This window comes from Megascapheus bottae, chromosome 12 (genome assembly GCF_031878675.1).
Source record: "Megascapheus bottae isolate mThoBot1 chromosome 12, mThoBot2.hap1, whole genome shotgun sequence".
NCBI classification, from domain to species: Eukaryota; Metazoa; Chordata; class Mammalia; order Rodentia; family Geomyidae; genus Megascapheus; species Megascapheus bottae.
In genome coordinates this window covers 10,758,671-10,777,709 of record NC_143520.1, presented here as the reverse complement: position 1 = coordinate 10,777,709, position 19,039 = coordinate 10,758,671, and the positions used below count along the sequence as shown (strand labels likewise).

Here is a 19,039-nt window from a genome sequence, read left to right as displayed (position 1 = left end):
CTTGGCATGTAAGAATTCCACGAAGCAGGTGCCAGTGTCAATTCTAGCTATTCAGGATGTATTCCTGTAATCCTGTACTCAGGAGGCTGAGATCTGAGGATCAAGGTTCTAAGCCAGCCTGGGTAGGGAGGAAAAGTCCATGAGACTCATCTCCAATTAGCCAGCAAAAAGCCAGAAGTAGAGCAGTGGTCCAACTGGTAGAACACCAACCTTGAGTGAAAACTCAAAAGAACAGTGCCTACATCTGAGTTTAAGCCTTAGTAGTAGCACAAAAATAAACAAGTTTCATAAGATAGTAAAGATATATGTGCAGGATTGTGTTCAGGATACATGTAACTGAACATTGTAGTATGTGTGTGTGCGTGTGTGTGAACATTGTGTATCTTTAACCTAATTTTAGTTGTGAGAAGTTGCCAAAAGGAAGGAGAAAGAAGTATTTGCCATGAGGAAATCTTGTGTTACACAAAGAAACCTCTTTTCACTGCAATTGCTAGATTCTGTTTCCAGGAATACAGGCCCTCCTTGGCTTTCAGGACTGCCACTCCTATGTCCTGTGACCCTCCCAGTTGGGCACCATCGCCTTGCCCAGACAAATATCGCAACAGCCTTAACATAGTCTCATTTTTAATTTACTGGCAGTAGTTTTAAAATCTATAGTTCCTTTCCCGTGGCAGTTCCATCAGAACTTCTGATCTACTTTGGAAACTTCTGTGCTTAGGAAGCTTCTGAGGTGCCTCCCTTCTCATTTAGCCACTATTTGCTTGATGTACCATTTGAGGCACCTGGTAAACTCACTATGAGAACTCAGTGGTCTTCTGGTCTCTTCTCATGCAGTGTCTCTTTTGCTTGTGGTTATCAGAAAGGGCCTTAAAAAATAACCTTTCCAGAAAGAGTAGAGAGGAGAGGAGATCAGAGGCCAACACAGAATGAAAGAAATGGATGGGCTTTGCAAGTCTCTGCAAATCAGGCAAAGTTGTTGAAATGTTATGAATTCCAACAACTTAAATATACTTGATTCACTATTTTCTTCAGAGCCATCTCTAGACGGCTGAATAATCCTCTACACTTAGATGATTGGTTATTTTGGACTGTCCATATCTATGTGCATGTGAATAGAGGCATGTTAATACTCAACAAGACTATAAAAATGCAAATACCAGCCAAGTACATGAGTTAGTTTAAGAAGAAAGGAAAAATTTCTCATGTGATTCAAAGATAGTTCAGGAAGATAAAACCATGTAGCTCAGGGAGCGTGAGAACAGAAAGGGCAAATTATCAATCACCAGGGCAGCCATCTTCTCAGGCCCTGGGTGTGGGGACACACAGGATCTGGTGGCTGTTCCTTTTTTTTCTCTCTCTCCTATTCCTTCTTTTTCTTCTCCTGCTGCTCCTTCTCTTCTCCTCTTCTGCCCCTGCCTATACTAAACTGTTTATACTATGCTTTAAATCATAATTCCAGATTCCCAGGAGAGAGATTGGGTGTAGCTTGGTCAGATATCTCCTCTGATCCAGTCAACTATGGCTGAGATAGGTAATCGTTACATTGTTAATGTTGTCCTTTAGCCTTTTTGCTCAAAGCTTGAGCTATAGCTCCACTTCCTACTCAAGCTGGTTTTGAACTGTGATCCTCAGATCTCAGTCTTCTGAGTAGCTAGTTATACGTGTAAACTTCCACTGGTGCCAAACGCCTTTCTCTTTTAATGTCTATATCAGTTATTCTTCAGCTGTTTTCTCCTCCCTTTGAAAGTTCCTGAAGAACTTTGTGGACTTGGCTTATCCAGCTAGGACGCCAGCAGCTTGCTTCATCCAGCATTCCATTTTTGTGAGAACTGCACAAGAAAACATAAGCAGAGTATTTTTACATCTTCTCAGACCAGGTTTTCATCAAGATGAGACACTCTTTGTTCTGTTCTAAAACATAGAATCAATAGAACTTTATGAGATTTGAGGTTAATAGAATGAATCTTGTTGTTCCTAATCAAAAGTAAAATAATATTGTATGAGAGTTCCTTTGATGTTAATCTGGGAAAAGAGGGCAGCCAATAGCAGTAAAGACGGTGCAGGAATTCTGCTGGTGGCCAGTTTCATGGCCAAAATACAAGAGCCAAGTAAATACTGGAGAAATTAAGTGATATGATTTTGAGGGCGTTGTTGGTAGAGCTTACACACAAAGGAGGTCCCTGCTCTGGCATCTGGTCTGTCCCTCTGGACTTGTTAATACAGATAAGATCTTGTTATGTGGTATTTCTGGTAGACAATACTGTGGTAGACAAGAAAATGACCTTTGAGCTTACTGATCCTGTAACCTTTCTAGTTCAATACAGCCACCAGGCAATTAGAGCTCTGTCTTTAGAAAAAAGACTACATTATTGCAACTTTCTTTTCTTTCGGTCATGGGACTTGAACTCTGGGCCTGATTGCTGTCCCTAAGCTCTTCAGCTCAAGGCTATCACGATACCATTTAAGGCACAGTGCTACTTCTGGGTTTCTGGTGGTTAATTGGAGATAAAAGTCTCATGGACTTTTGTGCCTGGGCTGGCTTTGAACGGAGATCCTCAGATCTCAGCCTCCTGAGTAGCTAGGATTACAGATGTGAGCCACTGGTGCCTGGCTACAACTTTTCTTATTGAGTCATTTTGTGCTTAATGTTAGTTAATGTATCCTTAAAGTTTATGGAAATTATTTGACCTTAAATATTTGTTTCCTGTAAGTATTAAAAGAACAAGATGCTAGGGGCCTAGAGTTTGGCCTAGTGGTAGAGTGATTGCCTAGCATGCACCAAGACTCGGATTCTATTCCTTGGTACCACATACATAGAAAAAGCCAGAAGTGGTGCTGTGGCTCAAGTGGTAGAGCTCTAGCCATGAGAAAGCCCAAGGACAGTCAGTGCTCAGGCCCTGAGCTCAAGCCCAGGACTGGCAAAAAAAAACCCAAAAAAACCCAACAACAACAACAACAAAAAAACCAGCACCACCAAAAAAAAAAAAAAAAAAAAAAAAAAAAAAAAAAAAAAAACCAAGATACTAGAAGAATTTACTAAGCTCCATAAAGCTAAGAATAAACTGATCAAGTTGTTCATGGTTACTATTTTTCATTGGGTAGTCATCCTTGCAGATTGCTTCTGTCAAAATGTGTGAGGTTGGGGGTTAGTTCAAGTGGTAGAGAGCTTGATCAGCCAAGCTCCAGGTCCTGAATTCAAATCCCACTGTTGACAATACAAAACAAAACATTTATTTTGAATTCTAGTTTTTGAGTTATAACCAAATTCAAGAGAAGGAATTCTTACCAGTCCCTCGGGAGGAAAATTTAGATTCTCAAGTTTGACCTAGTGATAAGATTCAGATAGTTAGGTCAGATCATCCTTGAAACAGAACTATACATAGCAAAAGAGTAATCTGGCACCCTTGTTTGATAAGGAACACGGCTCTATCTATGACACTCCTGCCCCTGCAGTGAACCAGGGCAATGCTGACAAAACACTTCTCACTCATTCCATTCCCCTGCTCACTTACCTTTCCTCAGAGGACTCTGCTAAGCTTAGAGCTGGACAGTCATAATGAAGACACCTACCCCTTGTCCGTCCCCTCAGCATGCTGGAAAGCCACAAATAGGCCTGCATTGTAGCACGAGATTGCGAAGAACGAACGTTGTCATCAGCTCCTAGTGTCTGATGCTCTCTTATCTGCACCAGGCTTGGGTCCTTCACTCTAACGCTCAAGTGTGGGCCCCTTGATAAAATCATGAACATTGCTGTCTACATTATGACCAAAATCACATCAAATCGTTTTCTGTTGACAGATGATTGTGAGAGAAATGATGGAGACAGTGGACTTTGGTGGCTAGAAATAACATGTCCAAGAGTAGGTGATGGTTGGATGGGGATAACATGTGAAGTATTATGCAGCTGTTAAAAGTGGTACTTTCACAGAAGTTTAGAAATGGTGTAGAAAAACCTTCAAAATGTTAAGAACAGGCTGGATGCCAGTGAATCGCATTGATAATTCTAGCCACTCAGGAGGCTGAGATCTGAGGAACACTGTTTGAAGACAGCTTAGAAAGTCTGTGAGACTCTTATCTACAACTAACCAACAAAAAACTAGAAGTGGAACTGTGGCTCAAGTGGTAAACCACTAGCCTTGAGCAAAAAAGTTAAGGGACAGCACCCAGACCCTGAGTTCAAGCTCCAGGACTGTCACATACACACAAAAAAACAACCCAATTGGCAACAGCCAATTACAATACACAATCCCACATTTGTGAGAGTCTATCTGTGAGCATTTGTGTTTATATAAACACAGTAGATTTGCAGGAAAAAACTTAGACAATCTATTACTGCCGGAGTCCCAGGTAAATTTTTTTGTGGCAAAGACTAAAAAGCCAGAATTCCCTTATCTTTTGCCAGCTTCTTATTATGTAAATTGCAAAAGTCAGTTATTTCTGTGCCAGTCAGTCTTGCAACTAGACTTGGCCATACAAACCAGTATGGCCAATGAGATATACAAGGACATCTGAAAAAATGATTTCCTTTTCTGAAAAAGAATAACACCATAAAAAAAGGTCCTTTTTAGCCAGGCTGGCAGTTCCTTAACTGTCACCCTCACGTTGAGTGTAGATTTGGGTTGTCACAGCTTCAGCTGCTATCATGATTATGAGGTAACAGAAAGAAAGACCAACACTGAGGAAATAACCTGAGGCCTTAACTTCAGGCTCTGAAGAATTTTTAAAATCAAATAATTATGAATCAGATTTTCTCTTACTTACCATTAAAGCAGTATAAGTGAATATATTTGGTCTCTTCATTAACCACTCAGTTCCTCTCTGAAGCATCCATCCACCACCCATCCTGATTTTACTCCTCACACCCACATAAGACAAGCTCAAACCCTTTCTCATGTGATAGATACTTGTACAGAATTCTCATGTCTCCCCAGGTGCTTCTCTTCTCCAGCTGAATAATAATTGTTCCTGCAGGTGGGTTGGGGTTTTCTGAGCTCACTGGTCCTTCATCTTCTGCATGATGCTCAGATTTGGGCCCATATTCGCTTGCCTCCTTCTGAATGGGAGTGGGTAAAACTGCTAACGCTGCTGCCCCTGCTGCCCTGTGTTCTGGCCCAGAAGCATGAAGCTGAGTACCTGATTCTTCATTTCCATCTCAGTTTCCAACAGAACAGTCCAACATCCCATTTTGCTTCAGAGGCACCTTCTCTGAATCATTCCTGGACTCTTTTCCATGTATTTGGCAGTGCTCACTTTTTATTTATTTAATCTCAAGTGCAGGACACCTCTTTCATCCTTGATTAGGTTTCTTCTTATTAAATTCAGCTTGGCATGATAGCTTGCTGAGACTTTTGTGGATTCTAATTATGCACTGGCTGTTCCTTTCGGCTTCCTGGCCTCTACCAATTTGATGAGTGTGCCTCCTGAGTCTTCATCGAAGCTCCTTGGTAGCAAGTGTGGCCCAGATGTAAGCTGACTTCATTCTGTACTGAGAGGCGGAAATAAAATTGGTTCCTCCCCCTTTCCCATACATCCTGTGAAGAGTCGGATGCCCCCCTTGCAAAGACCTAGGTAAACTCTCAGGGGATTGTCAGCACCTGTGGTCACACACACACACACACACACACTTGCACATCTCACTTCTGTGGCTGCTCTCTCCTCTCAGGCCCTGTCTCTTGATCTCTTTAAAGAAACTACTTGTGTAAGACCTGGAGTAGTGTGGCAAACCTAACTAAAGACCTGTAAGGATGGGTGTGGCGGGGGGTGAGACAGGAAAGGGATGAAGTTATGTAACATTATGGCAGTCAGCAGTTTAAAAAGGTTGTCTTTTTTATTGTTTAATTTATTTATTTTTGATGGGTCATGGGGCTTGGAATCCGCCTGGGTACTGTCCCTAAGCTCTTCAGCTCAAGGCTACTGCCCTATCCCTAGAGCCACAGCCCCACTTCCCATTTTCTAGTGATTAATTAGAGATAAGAGTCTCACGTTCTTTAGTGCATTGGCTGGCCTTGAACCGTGATCCTCAGATCTCAGCCTCCTGAGTAGCTAGGATTACTGGCGAGAGCCATTGCACCCAGCACAGGTTGCCTTTTTTTGTCCTTCAAAGTCCCTTAATAAAAATTCCATGAGGATTTTCTTGTCCTCCTTGCCCCACATGCTCATAACTACCAAGCTCTTTCCATAGCTCTCTTTTTTTTTTTGATCAGTCATGGGGCTTCAACTCTGGGCCTGGGCACTGTTCCTGAGCTCTTCAGCTGAAAGCCAGAGCTCTACCACTTGAGCCACAGCGCCACTTCCTGTTTTCTGTGGTTAATTGGAAATACTTTAGTGCCGGGCTGGCTTTGAACCATAATCATAAGATCTCAGCCTCCTGAGTAGCTAGGATTACAGGTGTGAGCCACCGACACCCAGCACTTTCCATAGCTCTTGTCCTGGTCAGACTGGCTGGGGAGTATGGGCAAGGAAGCAGTTGGGGTAGACTTTGGGGCAGACTCTGAGCTAATAGTGAAGGAGTCAAAATGTATTTAAGATGCCTCTATTTAAAAAAGAAAAAGATGCCTTAATTACTATTTTGAATTAATATTAATATATTGCATTTCATTTGTCTAAAATCTTACTTCACCCACGTGTTATTAGTTGAATTGTGTTTCTGTAAGATCAGATTCACATATCCAGCCCTAACTTCCAGTATGTCATATGTGAACATATTTAGAGATGAGGTCTGTAAAGAAGTGAATAAGGTAAAATGAGGCCATTTGGTGTCAGGCATGGGGCTTAGACTCTGAACCTGGGCCCTGAGCTCTTTAGCTCAAGGCTACCACCCTACCCAATTTGGGTGACTTCTAAAGCAGGACACTCTGGTGTCCTTATAAGAAGGAATTCAGGCATAAAAGAGAGACCCTCCAAGGATGCATGCACACATAAACAACTGTAGGAATATGGTGAGAAAGGTGGTCATATACAAAGCCAAGGAAAAAGGCCTCAAATCCCTACAAACACCTTGATCTTGGACATCCAAGGTTCTAGAACCGTGAGAAATAATTTCTGTTGCTATAAGCTATTCTGTCTATGATATTTTGTGAGAGGAGCCTGGAAGGATTTAAAACAACCATGGAACAGGGGCTGGGAGTTTGGCCTAGTGATAGAGTGCTTGATTAGCATGCACAAAGACCTGGGTTTGATTCCTTGGTACCACATAAATAGAAAAATGCTGGAAGTCATGCTGAGGTTCAAGTGGTAGAGCTCTAGCCTTGAGAAAGTTCAAGGACAGTACTCAGGCCCTGAGCTCAAACCCAGGACTGGCAAAACAAACAAACAAACAAACAAACATGAAACTAGTCATCTCATCCATAAACCTCCTTTTTGGCCCATGTAAATTGGCTGGCCTTCTCTCTTAATAGAAAAGAAAACAAGAACAGCCTCTGATAAGACCTTATAGAAGGAGGAAGGATTTCTGAAAGCCTTGGGTAGCTTTGCCTCTCTCCCTAAGGTGTGTAAGAGGGGATCCTTCCTCCTTAGATCCTGGGTAGACTCACTGTAGCACAAAAGCATAAAACTTGGGCCAATGTAAACATTTTCTTGATCGGATCAGGTACACGGCATTCAGCATCACCTAATGCTGATTTGTAAAAATGAAATAAAATGTGTTCAACTTTAGCTGCTTAATAAGACAAGCATCATTATAATTTACATGCTAATCTATCACAGGAAGCCAAGATGTTTTCCACTGCAGAACTGAGAGACCTGTGATTCAGAGTGGTGAGGCTAGAGGCTTAATGAAACAAAGGCTGTCCATTCCTTAACAACAGAACCTAGGTCAGAATCTACAAGAGAGAGCCACCCTTCCCCACACTCCTGCTCTGGTATTTACAACATCTGGTTCCCACCGGTTCTGATGATGTTTTTATAGGATTGGCTTGAAAGACAATTACCTTAGAGCACTGACTTTTAATATCTAAATAACTCCATCTAGAACATGTAAAAATACAGGGAGAGTGGCCTTCAGCCCCACCTTCCAACTTCTAATTTCCTTCCTTTCTAGTCAGTTAATAGGCCTCAAGAGGCTGTTTTAAGACAATGTGTTCAGAAGCTCTGAATTTATTTTATTGTCTCCCAACCCATAATCCATTTCTCCACCAGAAAAAAAGCAAGAATTAAAACACTGCTATGGTTTTCCTTTGAAAGGGAAGAGGAATGGGGTGGGAACGAGGGTAGGGCAGAAGGAGGCAAAAGGGCTTCGAGCTAAGTGAAGACATGTGTGTCTGATGTGAATTCACAGAGAGTCCGGGAAAAATATTCCTGCTATTACCCAGTCTCTTCTGTTCCATGCTGACTCCCTCTTCACAACCAGAAGAGGTAGGAGTACCTGTCAGGAAGTTGCTGAGAACCACTCTTAAAAAGATCACGTTGAATTTCATGTTGAATACGTTGTCGATGGTGTTTTCTTAAATCGTTCTCTGAAGAAAGAGCATGGGTAGATGAACCAAAGGCTAGAAATGTGCTCCAGCAATGAGCAGCTGATTGCTGTATACCACACTCACCATTCACAAAGATAACTTGTCATGAACCACACAAACCGTAGGATTTCATAACCATGGACAGCCATAGAAAACTGTTGCTTGAAAATCAATTGGTTTATCAGGTCATAAAGACCCTGTCCAGATGATCAGTCCTATTTGAGCTTTTGTTGTCTTCTTTGGCAAATCCAAAATGCATGGGCATTTTCTACTACTGTCAGGCTATGTGTCTTGCTCCAGTCACACTGGCCTCATGCCGTTTGTAGAATATGCCAGGGAGTGGGCCGGGAGTTTGGCCTAGTGGTTAAAGTGCTTGCCTAGCATGCATGAAGACCCGGGTTCGATTCCTCGGTACCACATATAGAAAAAAAGCCGGAAGTGGTGCTGAGGCTCAAGTGGTAGAGCTCTAGCCTTGAGAAAGTCCAAGGACAGTGCTCAGGCCCTGAGCTCAAGCCCACAACTGGCAAAAAAAAAAAAAAAAAAAAAAAGAATATGCCAGGGAGGCTCCTCTCCAGTGCCTTTAAACTTGATATTCCTCCTGTGTGGAAGTTGTCTCAGCTGTATAGTGCTCCATCATTTCCTTCAGTCATTTGTTCAAATGTCATCTTCAGTGAGAGTTCTGTCTCTCTCAACTCCCTGGCACCCTATTGAAGGATAAGACATTGTCTTACCTTTCAGTTATTGGTTCAGCATTCCTGTCTTTCTCATACAGAATATAAACTTCTTCAGGACAGGGGTTTATCTCTTGTTCACTGTTCTATCCTCGTCACCTCCATTGGACACGCATAGAATGTGTATTCATACAATGAGGATGCAGATATTCATATCACCCTCCTAAAGCCCCATTCCTTGAGAGAAATGACATTTCTGAGCTGGACATTGGTGGCTTATGCCTGTAATCCTTGCTACTCAGGAGGCTGAGATCTAAGGATCGAAGTTTGAAGCCAACCTGAGCTAAAAAAAATCCCTTGAGACTTTTATTTCCAGTTAGCAACCAGAAAACCAGACGAAGTGCTGTGACTCAAAGTGGTAGAGGGCTAGCTTTGAACAAAAGAGTTCGGGACAATGGCTACGCCCTGAGTTCAAGCCTCATTGACCAAGAAAAAAAAATGACATATCTATATATCATTAATATACTTGGAGGAGGTCAGCATTTAGGGCCTATAATTGCTTTTGTTATTCTCATAACTATTTCCAAGAAAGGCCTTTTGTATCAGGAATATAGGTAATCCATCTATTAATTTAGTTAGTAAACCTTCATTCAACATTCCTTCTGAAATAGATGTGTGGTTGGTGTGAGTGATTTGAACTTTAAACGTGTGGTTGGTGTGAGTGATTTGAACTTTAAACATATTTATCCAGATACCAGTGGCTATAATCCCAGCTATCCAGGAGGCTGAGATCTGAGACTCCTGGTTCAAAGCCAATGGGGGCAAGAAAGTTCATGAGATTCTTACCTCCAATTAACCAGCAAAAAGCTAGAAGTGGAACTGGGCTCAAGTTGTAGAGCACTAGCCTTCATTGAAAAATCTAAGGGTCAGTGCTCAGGCCCTGAGGTCAAACCCCAGGATTGGCACACAAAAACAAAAATCAAGACAATTATTTAAGGAAAATTTTAATGGGCGAAGAAATAACAAATAAAGAACAAAAGTGTTATTGTGAGGCATGTGTTACGTTAGTCAGGATAAACATCTGAGCATCTTTAATTAAAAGTCCTAACAGTTCCGTGGCTTGGGGAAGGACTGATAAATATTATCTTCAAACAAGGAGGATGGGTAGCCAGGAAACTCTGCTTTATACAACCATCAGGAAATCCTAGTTCCTTTCTTATTGCTTCCTTTCCATCTTGGGACTTTGTCTTTGTCTGAATGCTGGTGGTGCAGTGAGTGGGTTCTTGCTCAGAACTAGCTATTTGTTCTCCCAAATCTCTCTGGGAAGTGTGCTCTGCTCTTCCCCTTGAATTTGAACTAGATTAGGTGATTCACTTTGTCTGAGGTGAGGATGTCAGCAGGTGTGGCTCAGACAGCATGACATGTGCTGGCATGGTTAGACTTGCCTGCTAATGCCTCTGCTGTGCCAGTAAGAGCTTCCCAATATAGCAGATCCCTTCAGCCTGAGGTTCAGAACAGGCATCTGTAGAACCGACAGGAGATGAACCCCAGCAGGGAGTCAAGCCCTCCCAAACACACAGCTGGAAGTAGAGCCATTTGGGCAACTTTCTAAGTGAGCAAATGATTGTGATTCTAAACCCAAACTGGAGGGTGATGTTACAGCTTGAATATTAAATGTCTCTTAGAGATGTCTGGATTGAAGTCTGAGTCTCCAGATGATGGGGCTATTGGGAAATGATAAAACTTTAAGAGGTGGAGCCCAGTGGGAGAAAGTTAGGTCAATGGGGGTATATCCTTGAAGGGGATATTGGAACCTAGCCCCTTCTCTCTCTCCTAACTTCCAGGCTCCCAAGAAGTGAGCATTTTTACCACATACTCCTTTACATGGTGTTCTATCTTGTCTCAGATATAATAGATAAGCATGGTCCTGAAAGATGAACCAGAATCAACCTTTCCTTCTTTTAAATTATTTTTTCAGCTATGTTGTCACAGCGATAGAAAACTAACACAGGTCATTTGTTTCCTAGTCAAAGCTGGCTTAAGGTGTATCCATGCTCTCACTCACAGAAAAGCAATAGAGCATAGAGGTATGATGTAATAGGCCTGGAAGTGCAATAAATCACACCTACTTACATTCCTGTCATTGATACATGTCTACAGCTTGGCAATGTGGTGAGGCTGGGAGGGTTGCTCTGTGGCTGCGTAGCCATAGATTTAGCTGCCACTCTATTTGTATAGAAGAAAGGCAGATGGACCTTAGGGCCTGGTGGTGGTATCAGCTACATGCAAACAAGGAAAGGAAACTCTTACCCTGGAGGAGTAAAAGCCACAGTCAGAAGAGAATCTCTAGAAAAACAAAATACTTGAACCAAAGCTTGAGGGGATGAGTGGGAATTCTCCAGATGGAAAAGAAAGGAGGAATCCCCGCCCCCCAGAAACATTCATAAACTCCTCCAGCCATATTCACAAAAGGGAATTTCACAACTAAATAATGATGTGGTAGAGCTCTGAGTAACTAGTGTGTTCTAGATTTGCTAGAAAGAGAGAAAATGCAAGCATAACCACTGCTTATTTCTTTTCTTTGCTCTCTTCTTTGTTCTAGTTTTCTTTTTTGCCAGTCCTGGGGCTTGAACTCAGGACACTGTCCTTGGACATATTTTGCTCAAGGCTAGTGCTCCACCTCTTGAGCCACAGCACTACTTCTGGCTTTTTCTGTGTATGTGATACCAAGGAATTGAACCCAGGGCTTCATACATGCTAGGCAAGCACTTTACCACTAGGACCCTGCCACAACTGCCTAATTCTGTTGCTGGTTTGTGAGCTTTTTGCTTCTTATCCTGATAGATTTCTTTGAAGTGATTTTTGCTGTCACAGAAGAAAACAGAACTGAGGCAAACCTTTATAAATTACAACGCCAGTTATGTGCATTTTCCCTATCTTGAGTTCTTTAGTCCTAAAGGATGGGGAGATGGGCATGCGCTCTCACTTGAGTGCCCTCCTCACTTTTTTTTCCCTTTTGGTCATGGGTCTTGAGCTGAAAGCCCAGGCGCTGTCCCTGCTCTCTTTTGAGCTCTATCACGTTGAGCCACAGCTACACTTCTGGTTTTCTGATGGTTTATTGGAGATAAGAGTCTGGGGAAGGGGGAGGAAATGGGGACAAAAACATGAGAAGGGGTAGCAATGTTTGTTAAGTAATGCACCTTCTATTTGGTCAGCATAATGTAACCCTTCTATTAATTACTATATATATATATATATATATATATATATATATTTATCTGCCTGGATTGGCTTCAAACCATTATCCTCAGATCCCAGCCTCCTGAATAGCTAGGATGACCAGCGTGTGCCACCAGAGCCTGGTGTCCCCCTCACTTTGATATGGCCCTTATCCTGGTGACCTCATCACTCAGCACCTATTCTGAACATCCTATTCCCATTCAATCTTCCCATCTTCTCTTCTCCACCTGTTAGCTGTGAGGCACCGCTCTAGCCTTTCATTTCCATGCAGAAACTAAGTGAAGTTGCCAGATTATCTCTGCACCCAGAGATGAGGCTTGTTGTCTTCATCAAGGAGCAAGCTCAAGCCTGGCTGTCACGTGGTGATTGTTACATGGTGTTACATTGTTTCTCAAGCAGTACCTGAGAAACCAAGGGAGCCAATTCCTGTGGGGGCTAATGGTGCAATCATGGGGACACAAGATCACCTGTGTCCTCAATATCTGGGTAGGCTAACTCTTGAGTCCATTATCCAGACAGGAGCCTCAACTTCTAGGAAGCTAGTTGTGATGGGCCCTGCTGTCTGCTTGCTGCCTCATGTTGTCCTAGCTAACAGAAGCAGGGGCCCACATTTGATGTGCCTTCCGGGTCTTTATTCCTTCTGAGCAATCCTCTCAGGCAGAATGCTTTACAAAGAGATGAAATTTATGTGGCGTCAGTAAAACCCAGTCCCAGATGGCCCAAAGATGAGAGAATTCTACCAGGCAGGTGCTGCTACATGCCGGCTTCACTTAGGGTCTGATAATTTGCAGATGTTTCTGCATTTGCAACCATAAGCATGAAGTTTGGATGCAATCACTCAAGATTCCTGAACTCATCTATTTCACATTCTTACAAAACTGTCCAGCTTTCAGTATCTTAAGATGGCCAAATTAAGAAAATGGGGAGAAAAAGAGAAACTTCTGTTAAGCCCATTATTTTCTACATGAAAGCTCATCATCCATGTGATTTTTGGGGGAAAGTTTCCCCATGACTAATGTACCTGCAGTTATGCCAGGAAGAGGTGGTAGTACCAGTGCTGCTGACAAAGTATTCTCTAATTATTTAAGACAGAAGTCCTTGCAATGAGGTTTTCAGACAACAGTATGCCTTCGCAGCTTCTGACAACTCAAGCAGTACCTGAGAAAGCAGAAGAGCATGGGTCCAATTCGTCGGGGGAGGGAGGGGATGGTGCAATCATAGGGCCACAAGATCACGTAAGTCCCAGAAATGTCCTAGAGGCAGGATCCCTGCCCTTCACTAATCACACCCTGGCAGGTATAAACCGATTGGACTAGAAGAAGTCCTACCACCAAGGGCTGGCCAATCAACAGTTTGCCCATTTAACAGAAACTCGCAGCGCCAGTCAGAGCCTTTTATTCTCCAGATCTGAATATAAAACAACCAGAGAATAAGGACACTGTAAAGCAATAAAGAGAACAGATCTGAAGAGGCATAGGGATAGGTAAACAGATGATTCTCATGACTTTTGGAGTCTTGGAGTAGAAGCCAGTGAACTCCTCTGACTTAGCCTGGGCTATATTATGTTCCAGTCCAGGACTCTGTCTATAACACAGCAAAAAGTAAATACTTGTATAATACCTTCTGTGCATTGGGTCCCATTCTGAACATTTTACATTTATCACACTTAATCCTCACAATGGTTCCATGAAGAAGATGCAGACACAGACGTTAGAAATGTGTATGAAAACACACAGCTAGTGAGTGACTGGAGGAAGAGCCATGCATTCCTGACACTTTTAATGATTCCACTATGGTGTCAATGACCAAGGCTTTCTAGTTAGCATTTTTTTCTCCTTGCAAAGGTACTATATTTAATAGTCAGCTTTTTTTTTTTTCACTGTGAGGGAGGAAACTGACTCTACTTATACCAGAAGAACTGACCTGAAAAGAATGAATAGCTCAGAGAATATAAGGAAATGTGAAGGCCCAGACTGACTGCATGCAGAGGTCAGAGTAGCTCAGAGATCTGAGGGCCGGGAATGAAGCACCAAGTGGACCGCTACCTTAGTGGACCAAGGAGCTCAACAGAATTAGCTACCAAGAAAAATAAAACTATAGAAATAGATATGTATATTCCCAGACTAGGACTCAAACTCCATATTTTACAATGCTTTTACACATTGGCTGGTGGTCTGCCACCTGATCTATGACTCGAACCCCTCAACTTTTAATCATTCTATACAACAGAGAACTCAAATTACTTGTTATGTGTCTGTGAATAAAAAAACATAAAATATTAACCAAATTTTAGACCTCTGACCCTCCATCTCTATATTTACCTCAGTGCCAACGGGGAACCAATAGGCCACAGGCCCTATCCGTAAGTAGTGTTGCTCTAGGTAATACCAACTCTTTCTCCCATGCTAGCTAGGCCACCACCTCTTCTGAGAAATCTCTCTGATGATCTTACTCACCTGGGCATGTCCCTGTCGGAGCACTGATAAAATTGTTGCCTGCTCAGCATGCCTGAGTTGGGGGTACTGCTGGTTGCCTCTAAATGTGTCAACATTTTGCAAAGATTCAGGGCTCCAGCAGAGTAACAATAGCGCCTGCAAGTCAACTGGAATACTGTAGAACTATTTGTGTAAGTGAAAAAAGAAATTCTGTATGTATATAATTTAACATGGCATGAATTGTAGCAATGTGAGCACAAGAGTTGTAATACACTTCTAGATTTCAGAGATGGTAAAATATGGGAAACTGGTCTTTGATTTGATGCTCTGTTAACTCCCAATTATCTTTCATTTAAGTAAAGCCTTACTAGTCAAGAGTAAATATGCTTTACTTCTTTCTAAAACTTTACATTTCTGATGATGAATGTTCTTGTCATGTAGGGTTTTGTGGCTTCTGGTAAACTTTTACAAATATTGCCACTAATGATTCCTCCGAATTATATATGCCCTTGGTATCTCTATTTACTCACCAGAACCTTATCCATCCCTCAAGTCAGTAAAGTCCTGGATGGCTAAGTTAGTTACCCAAGACTTACTCAGAGAAGAATGGAATTTCCATTCTCCTTCCTCACAGGTAACATTGCCTAAGGAGATGCTGAGAAGGTCACCCACTAAGGCAGTCCAGAAAACATCATTATTGAAACAGGCCTGGTCTTGCCTCTTCTCGCTCTTTTTTTTTTTTTTAATCTTCACATGGACAACTGGTGATGAAGGACTATGACAGAGTCATTTGTATCATCTGGTCTGGGAAAGTTTCTTTGAAATGCTCATTAATCAACCTATTAAGAGTATTATGGATGTCTCAGGATTAAGCAAAACCATAGGGGACAGACTCTAATGACAGATTAGCATGAATCTGTGTTCCTTTGAATTTATAGGGCTCAGCAGTTCCTTAATGAACAATTTTTACTATATTATTTTGCTCAAGTATTACAGATAATTTCATAGCTTCTTTTTACTTACTGAGAAACATTGATAATTAGAGTATGCTTATATATGTCAAAATAGCTATTAACTACAATGATCTGGGACTTAGCCAACGGGATCTGAAGTCAAATTTGACCAGTACATATATTTATGTATAATTTAGGCATTCAAGGGCTACCAATATAGAAATTATCAATATTAAAGTTAAAGAATGCAACAGATGCCAGGCTCTGGTGGCTCATGCCTGTAATCCTAACTACTCAGGAGGCTGAGATCTGAGGATCATGGTTCAAAGCCAGCCTGGACACTAAAGTCCATGAGGCTCTTATCTCCAATTAACCACCAGAAAATCAGAAGTGGTGCTGTGGCTCAAGTAGAGTGGTAGCCTTGAGCTGAAGAGCTCAGGGATAGCACCCAGCTCCAGAGTTCAAGTCTCATGACTGATCAAAGTGGATGGGGGAAAGAATGCCACAGAAAAATAATGGTAAGAATGCCAAGAATACCAGGTAGATTAGTAATGCCAGTGGTAATGAGTTGTAATGAGTGGAGGGATGGAACATTTAGAAATGATGAGTTAAAAAAATATCTTAGGGGCCGGGAGTTTAGCCTAGTGGTAGAGTGCTTGCCTAGCATGCAAGAAGATTCAGGTTCGATTCCTCGGTACCACATACATAGAAAAAGCCAGAAGTGGAGCTGTGGCTCAAGTGGTAGAACTGTAGCCTTGAAAAAGCCCAAGAACAGTGCCCAGGCCCTGAGCTCAAGCCCAGGACTGGCAAAAAGATATTTTCTTTTCTTTTTGTTTTTTTCTTATCTCCTCGTGGCAATAATACATGCTGCCAAAGATACAAGGAGAAAGCAACTATTAAAATCCAATGTATGTATTTCTAAAGAAAAAAACAAAACTGTGTAGGAGTCAGTAAGCCCACTGTGTTATCCTGTTGGCAGTAATCTTATTTCTTTTTTTTTTTTTTTTTTTTTTTTTTTTTTTTTTTTACCAGTCCTGGGCTTAAGCTCAGGGCCAGAGGACTGCCCTTGGATTTTTCTCAAGGCTAGAACTCTACCACTTGAGCCTCAGCACCACTTCTGGCTTTTCCTAAGTATGTGGTACCAAGGAATTGAACCCGGGTCTTCGTGCATGCTAGGCAAGCACTCTACCACTAGGCCAAACACCCAGCCCCAGTAATCTTATTTCTGACAAAGCCAGAACTTAGGGACCAGGAGAAGGAAAAAAAAGAAAAGAAAGAAACATTTGCCTGAGGGTCATTCTTTCTCAGTCTTTCAATTCTTAAAGACCTCCTCCAAAAAATAGTTCTGTCCTGCTATCTTATCAGGATCCTATCTGGGCTCCCTGTATTTCTTCCAAGTGCCCCCAGCACCTTTGTGACTTCTCTCCTTTATCAAGGCAGAATTCTCAATCCCTTTCTCTTGAAATTTGGAAAGCAATGTGATTGAGCTAGTAGCAGTTAATGTTTGACTGGTCATCTCCTATAATTTTCTGTTCTCCAAGTGTACATTTTTTTTTCAGTCTCCAAACCATGTCTTAATGGTGGACATCAGACAGAGACAGAAGTAAAAAACAAGCTTTGTTTGAAGAGGGAAATTGGTATTAAAACAATATTCATAAACATGCTCTATAAATGTACATCAGTTATGATTCTTAGATATCAAAACACAGAAAGTCTGACTAACTTCAACAGAAGAGCATGAGTTTGATGTTACAGAACAACAGGTAATAACTGGTAGACTTCAAAAGGAAAGTTGAACATTCAAGCAGGATGTCACAACGTTTGAATAAAAGGAGGTTTGTGTTGTGACTCCATCTTACAGGGGAATTAACTCTACCAGCCACTTATCACTGTGCTCAAGATTCAGATTCTTGAACTGTGTCCCTTGGACCAGGGGCTCTCTCCTCAGTTGGGGGAGGCATGACACCCCTGATGGTCCTGATGAGTGAGAGAAGTCATTTCAGTAGTGTAAGATCAGGCTACTATTCCCAGAAGAGCACATGGTCACCTGTCAGATGGCCCCTTCTCTGCCAGCTTTTATGGACATCATGTCTTTGACCAGCAATGCCTGGGAATATGTGTTTTGGTCAATCCATTGGCTCTGCCCAGTTTCTCCCCTTTCTTATTTTAGAGGTGGCAGCTTTCTTAAAGACCCCAATCAATTAATAAAATAGCTCCAGCAATAGCAGCAGCCCTGATGAAGTGCCTGCTCAGTCTCTTCTCAGTCCTTAGTTCTTAGTAGGATTTCTAAGCACATTTCCATAAACACAATAGAAAGAAAAGTCAAGAGTTGTTGGCAGAACACTTAACTGTCATAAGTTCTATCCCCGGCAACTTAAAAAAAAAAAGTCTGTGGCTGTAATAAACTAATTATTTTTAAAAAAATGAAAACTCAAGAATTAGAAAGTCTAATAACTGTGCACTCCAGGCACTCTGGATCAGAACCTGTGTATACATACTTCATTTTTGTCCTTTGGGCAGTGTGCCAGTTAAAAATAAGAAAAACCTGGAGCTGGGAGTTTGGCCTAGTGGTAGAGAGCTTGCCTAGCATGCACAAAGATCCGGGTTTGATTACTTGATACCACATACATAGAAAAAAGCCAGAAGTGGTGCTGTGGCTCAAGTGGTAGAGCTCTAGCCTTGAGAAAACCCAAGGACAGTGCTCAGGCCCTGAGCCCAAGCCCAGGACTGGCAATAAATTAATTAATTAAAATTAAAGTAAGAAAAACCCAAGTGAGTCTTGTGGCACCCTCATCTCTTCATTAAATGATAGGAGTACTGTTTTAGCTGGGCACTAGTGGCTCACTCCTGTGATCCTAGCTACTCAGGAAGCGGAGATCTGAGGATCGTGGTTCAAAGCCAACCCTGGGCAAGAAAGTCTGTGAGACTCTCATTGCCAATAAACTATTCAGGAAAAGCTATAAGTGGTGCTGTTGGTCAAAGTGGTAGAACACTAAACTCAAGCACAAAGGAGCTCACGGACAGTGTCTAGGCCCTGAGTTCAGGCCCAAGGACTGGCAAAACAAGAAACAAAAACCATGAGAAGGGGTATCAATGTGTGTGAAGTAATGCTCCTTCTATCTGGCAGATTTAACTGTAACCCCTCTATTAATTACAATAAAAACAAGAACAAAACGAACAGGAAAAGAGACCGTCTTTGTGATGGCTGTGGATCTGTTCTCTTAGAATGTACAGAAATCCTTGCTTTGCTTAAAGTAGCTTTCCTGGAAGGTAACTCTCAGAATGAC

At 42.0% G+C, this 19,039-nt stretch overlaps 1 long non-coding RNA gene across 1 annotated transcript in view; it reads right to left on the bottom strand.

Moving 5' to 3' along the window:
- Window positions 1-1,165: 1,165 nt before the first annotated feature.
- LOC150056206 (uncharacterized) overlaps window positions 1,166-19,039 on the bottom strand; it is a 71,071-nt gene continuing 53,197 nt past the window's right edge. The window contains exon 2 of the long non-coding RNA XR_016537250.1: window positions 1,166-1,829. This is a non-coding gene — a long non-coding RNA (uncharacterized LOC150056206). The remainder of the gene's footprint in view (window positions 1,830-19,039) is intronic.